General features: G+C 57.1%; 1 long non-coding RNA gene across 1 annotated transcript; it reads right to left on the reverse strand.

The window, feature by feature from the left end:
• Positions 1 to 3,889: 3,889 nt before the first annotated feature.
• On the reverse strand, positions 3,890 to 5,998 carry LOC109395918 (uncharacterized). Its single transcript, XR_002126751.1, has 2 exons — positions 5,089 to 5,998; positions 3,890 to 4,688 (listed from the first exon to the last, which is right to left on the reverse strand). It is a non-coding gene; the product is annotated as an uncharacterized LOC109395918 (long non-coding RNA).
• Positions 5,999 to 6,146: the final 148 nt, after the last annotated feature.

A 6,146-nucleotide genomic window follows, 5' to 3' on the forward strand; every position in this document is an offset into this window, starting at 1 on the left:
GGCCTGCCGGTCCTGGGCGGCGGGGCGCGGGGCCTGGGAGCCTGGTGAGCGGCCGGGGGCCGAAGCGGCGGCCGAGGATGCGGGAGCGGCGGGGGCGCGGGGACACACCGTGCAGGAGGCCGGACCCGGAGACCCAAGGCCGCGTCCGCCGCTGCGCGCTCGCTTTCGGGCCGCGCGCGCGCCCCGCTCCACCTCTTGTACGGCGCCTAGACCCCGCCCCCCGTCTGCTCCGCCCCCGGCCCCGCGGCCCCGCGGCCCCGGAGGCAACCCCTCCCCCTCGCGCGCACACTTAGCGGGGACTCGGTGCGGCCGGGACCGCGGACCCGGACGCGCTGCGCTGGGCGCAGCACGAGCCCCGAGCTGCTGGCGCCCTCCGATCCCCCGAGGACAGGACTGCAGCCGGGAAGCCCAAGGAAGAACCTCTCCTTCCGTCCCACATTCCTCCTTCGGGCGCCTTGTACTGCTACCCACGGAGGCTCCCTGGAAGAGGTGACGCGCCCGCGAGGGCTAAGTGAGCCAAGATAGCAGCGCGCCTTGCATCGCGCCCCGGAGTGGGAAGCCTGCGTGGGCGGTGAGGCCTGAGAGTAAGCAGACCTCGACCTGAAGACTCTGGAACGCGATTCTAGGCATCCAAACCCTTTTGTCCCGTGGTCGGGGGAGTTGCTGACCACTCTTAGAAGAATCTGTGTTTGGAAAGGTCCCTGAGAGGGTGTCCCCTAGGCCAGTGTTAACTGTCTAAGAAGCCCAAGCCACCTGTAGGAGAACCTCCAAATATGGTGTATTTATTTCATGCATACGTTGGTGGTGCCAGCATCCCCAAATCCTGTCTTCCTGAAGTATGGGGACCCCACTGCCCACACTGCCTGGGGTAATGAGGAAGCGGACAGGTGACTCGTCAAGTGAGGGGTGCTTACTCCCCAGGTGACGGAGCAAGTCTGTGACACGCAGATGAAGACGTGCCCACTGACCGCTTGAAACGTGACCAGTGCCAATGCCGAGGAGTGACATTTTCGTTGTGGTTCATTGTAGTAAATGTGGACGGCCACGGGTAGCCAGTGGGTGCCACGTGACTGGAGCCCTCTCATATCCATCAGTGCTCTTCTGTCGTGTTCTTGGTGGCTAATTTTAAATTCTGTTTTGGCTTCACGCTTGTATAAGAGCTCCAAGCACACATTTGAACCTAGTGTTCTGTTTATGCCTGTCCAAGTGACATTATAATAAAAGTAACTGAAGTCGTTCCTGGGGGGTCTGCCAGGGTTCTTTTTGTTGAAAAGGAGGCAGGACAGGCGTCTAGTGTGAGGCAACGCGTGCCCCGATGTCCTGGGGGCCCTGCACTCCCCACAGCTCCCCGCTGCCCAGTTACAGGACATTCACCACAGGTGTGGGCTGAATCCTCAGAGAATAGCCTTCCGTGGGCCCCGTGGGGGGTGCAGAGGGACACTGAGCCCACCCTCAGGGGAAGGGCAGGGGCAGAGGCATGCCGGCTGCGCCCTTGGTCCGCCATCCCCAGAGCGGGTCACCCCCGGCCAGCCTGGTCTATGCTCTGCTTCAGTCACGCGTCAGATGCTTGGTGGGGCCTGCTGTCTGCCAGGTGCGATTCCAGGCGCTGGCTGTGGGAGCTGGCCAGCCAGGACCCCTTCTCGCAAGGTCCTTAGGCCCAGGTGACCGTGACAGATGCCACCTCATGAGGATCATGTCTCATGTTGATTCTGGGAAGGGAGGGATGCCCAGGAGACTTGAAAGAGTCACAGAGTGTCGGGGTGCAGGGGCGGGAGCACCCCTACGTCGTGGGGGCTTGGAGGGTCCCTGAAGAGCGGGAAGGAGCCAGCTCTGTCCCCCAGGCAGACAGGGGACAGGTAGGAGGAGCAGCAAGGGAGCCAGCGGCCTGGGAGCCAAGGAGGGACAGACCCGGGCAGGGCAGGGCCAGTGCTGAGGGGTCTCCGGCCTAAAGGCCAGTGTGAGGCCACCTTCGATCCTGACTGTAGCGGGAGCCGTTGGAGGGTTTCTGCAGGGAAGCCACAGGCATGGCTTCCGACCTGAACCGGGACACAGATGGCAGCAGACGGCCTTGGCCCCACAGTGGGACCTGCACTTACAGGCCCCTCGGGGCTCACTGGGAAAATCAGGTCCCCCTCCAGGTGCTGGTACATGTGGGCTGTCCCCAGCGACCCCTTCTGCCCAGGGGCCACCAACTTTTCTTGTGAGGACTGAAGGGGACCCGCCAGTGCATTAATCAGAGTTCTCCAGAAAAAACAGAACCAGTAGGAGATGTGTGTGTGTGATATACCATAGATATATGTATATAATAAAGGAGGTTGATTATTACAAACCAGCTCATGTGATTATGGAGTCTGGGAGGTCCCAGGGCCTGCCATCTGTAAGGAGATGGGGTGTGGGGGTGTCGGGGGAGGGGGTTTGGAGGCCGAGAGCAGGGAGCCGAAGGTGTAAATCCCAGACCAAAGGCTGGAAAAGATGAGAGAAGGGGTCCCAGCTCACGGGGTGAGGCAGGAAAAAGGGGAGAATCCCCTCTTCCTCTGCCTTTAGTGGCCTCAGTGGGCTGGATAAGCACCCCCATTGGGAAGGCCACCTGCCTGCCTGAGTCCACCCATTCAAATGCTGACCTCACCTGGAGACACCCCCCTCCCCTGGGCACCCCGAGAAAGAATGTTCTGTCTGGGCACCTGGTGGACAGGCACGTTGACAGAACATCCCAGGCAGCAACGACACATGTGGCAGTGCGATCAGGGGGCAGGTGGCACTCGGGGACTGCGTCCTGGGAAAGACCCCCGTTGTGGGCCGGATGTCGGAGCTTCCATCCAGGCTCCGAGACACACAGACAAGCACCCAGATGGGCTGCGTCACAGCACGAGGGAGAAAGGGGAGGGGGCGTGCCTGCGTCGGGCCTGGCATGGGAGACCCCTCCCTGCACCTTCCCTGCCCACCAGCCGTGGGAAGGGCTGGCGCCCAGAGGACAGGCAGGGCTGGTGGTGAGATGGGAAGCTGTAGGCCTTGCTGGCCAGCTGAGCCTGTCCCTCTATGTGACTTCGGGCTGGTTCCTCAGTTTCCCCGTCTGCAGTGGTGCCATGGAGGCGAGAGGAGCAGGGCCTGCCCCACGGCCGGCCGGAGGCCACTGCCTCCTTTAAGCTTGTTGGCCCGAGAGGCTTCTCTGCCCAGCCCAGCTCCAGGGCCTGGTGACTCACTGCTCTTCTGGGCTACGCTTTTTGTTCTGGGGGAATCACTGAGCCCTGCCCAGTGCCTTGATTTCCTGTGGAAGTAAACCGAGACCACCCAAATGAATGGAACAGACGCTGTTTATGCAGAGACTGCTGCAGTGGGGACTCTGCCACCCTCGCTGCACTTGGCTGAGACTCAAAGACAGGCCCCGAGGGGAACAGCTTCGTACTTACAAAAGGAAGAGTTTAGCATCCAAAAAGCAATTCATGTACTGCACCATAGTAATAAAGGACAGGCATCGTATGATCATCTCCACAGTTGCCTGAAAAGCATTTGAGAAAACCCAGCCCTCTGTCCTGATGAAAACACTCGACACCCCAGGAATAAAAGGGCACCGCGAACATCTGATAAAAGGCATCTACATAAATGCCGCCGGCTGGCAGCACTCCTAATGGTGCAAGGCTGGAAGCGTTTCCCCCAAGATGAGGAACAAGACAAGGACGGACACTCTCTCGGCTCTGCTATTCGCCATTGTCCTGGAGGCTGTGGCCAGGGCACGTAGGCAAAACAAAGGAAGAAAAAGGCATCTGTACTGGACAGGGAGGCGTGGCCTCTGACTGCAGAGGACATGACGTTGTGTATAGAAAATGCTAAAAAACGCACCCAAAACCTACTGAAACTAACAGACGTGTGCAGCAATTGGCAGGTTACAGGATCAATGTAAGAAAATCAATTTTATTTCTATACACTAGCAATGAACAATCCTAACATGGAATGAAGAAGACAATGCCATTTCTAATAGCAGCAAACAGAATGAAGTACCTGGGAATAAATGTAGCCAATTTATTGTAAGACATGGACACTGACTGGAAGCTACAAGACATTGTCAAAGGCATGAGGGAAGGTCTCAGGACATGGAAAGGTTCCCGGGGTTCACAGATTGGAAGACTCAGTCTTGTCACGATACCAGTGCTCCCCAAATTGACCTACAGCTCCACACAATACCTGTGAAAATCCCCACTGGCTTTACCAGGCACTTCCTAAGTACCCTATGATTACAAGGGTCCCGGGACAGCCAAAACAAGCCTTGAAAAAGACGGACAAAGTTGTCGGGCTCACACTTCCTGGTTTGAGCTTCCTGCAAAGCTACAGTGGTCAGGACCATGTGGAGATCGAATGCGTAGACTCAAGCGCCCAAAAATCGACCCTCACCATCCTGGCACCTCCAGCCCATCTCGTCCCCGTCAGGCATCGGTCTGTATCATGGAGCCATGCACAAGAGGCAGCCTCTGGCCCTGAGCCTTGCTGGAGGTGTGACTGCTGTCTCGGGTTCCCTCATTACACAGCCTGTTTATTTGTTCCTTTCCCCTCAGCTGCTATTCCTCCTTCTCCGTTTGTGCCCAAACACTTCCACCCTTGGGGGTGACGTCACATTTGAAAGCATAGTTACAGTTCTTCCTTGGGAATCAGCCTTCCTTCTGGCCCTGGGAGTCACAGCCCTTGTCTTGTGACCCCTGCGTCAGGTGGTGGGGGGAATGGAGGCGATGTGGGGAAGAAAGAAAAAATATATGTGTCATACTAGTGGACCTAGGTGGCCACCTTAAGCGAGCACACGAGGGGATCTGCTTGTCGACCCCAGTCACCTTCCAAACCTGGAAGGGGGTTCTCGTGGGCACTGATGTGTCCTCTTCTAATGCACCCCTCAAATTCCCACAATGATTTCCATGGGGCCGTGCCCCGTATGGGCATCCTCTAATTCGGGCATCCTCGTTGCCTGACCACATGGCCAGACCACTGGCCACTGCTCATGAATCAGTAGAAACCCCAAGACGGGCTTTTCCCATTGCTCAAGTCTCCGCATCACCGCTGGGCAGGCAGCGTGCATGGCCACCCACAGAGCTGACCTGTTTTTACCTCCTTCCATCAGAATAGTGGCCTTCCGACCAGGATGTGGTCCGTTCACTGTGGAGCTGCCGTCCACAAACCAAGCAGCTCTCTGTCGCTCAGTTGAGAGCTGTCACAGGTCACCGTCCTAATGACAGTACAGCCAGACAACTCTTCACACAGCTCCGAAGCCAGGTCCTAGGGGAAAGGAGGCTCGCTGCTTGTGAGGGTCTCTCCCATGGCCCCCCCCAGGCAGCACGAGCCTGTATAAACCACTTCTATTTCGTTATGGAACCTTTCTGGGCACTGCCTTCCCCACTGAGTGTTTCTCTGATACCGCCCAAGACACTGGGCATTTCAGGTTTCAAGATTATTTTCTGCCTTTCCATCATAGGGGTAGTTTCAAGTAATGTCTGCTAGCAAGCTCACAAGTGCCCCCGATGGGAATTCTCTATTCCAAAGTCCCCGAGGTCGTCGCTGGGAGACGCTCACAGGTTTGGGCCATGAGCCCCAGCGCACACTCCACACAGCGTCATCTCACACAGGCACTGAGCTTCCACCCCACGATCTGTGGTGCAGGCGCTCTTCCCGGTTCCCGGTCAGTGTGTCCAGCTAACAGTACTCGAGGGCCAATTTACATGCCTAGCATTTTACAGCTCTAGGTACTGGCAAGTATCCCCAGCCAGACGCAGGGGAGGAAAAGTAATTTTTCTTCTACTCTTCTAAGTTATTCTGGCTGGACTAATCATCAAACTGACACCAGAGACATCAATGGAAAAAAATAATCAAATTCATTACATATGCACTGACAAGAGTTCCATAAAGGGGTGGCCGGTTGGCTCAAGGTGGTTGGAGCGCGGGCTCTTGGCACCAACGTTGCTGGTTCGATCCCCACATGGGCCAAGGAGCTGTGCCCTCCACAACTAGATTGAAGACAACTACTTGACTTGGAGCTGATGGGTCCTGGAAAAACACACAGTTCCCCAATAAAATTTAAAAAAAGAAAAGAAAATGGGACACACACACCCCGCCCCCAGGCTGGCTGAGTGGCTCAGTTGGTTAAGAGCGTGGGCTCTGAGCAGCAGGGT

The sequence above is a fragment of the Hipposideros armiger genome, unplaced genomic scaffold, assembly GCF_001890085.2.
Source record: "Hipposideros armiger isolate ML-2016 unplaced genomic scaffold, ASM189008v1 scaffold_494, whole genome shotgun sequence".
NCBI classification, from domain to species: domain Eukaryota; kingdom Metazoa; phylum Chordata; class Mammalia; order Chiroptera; family Hipposideridae; genus Hipposideros; species Hipposideros armiger.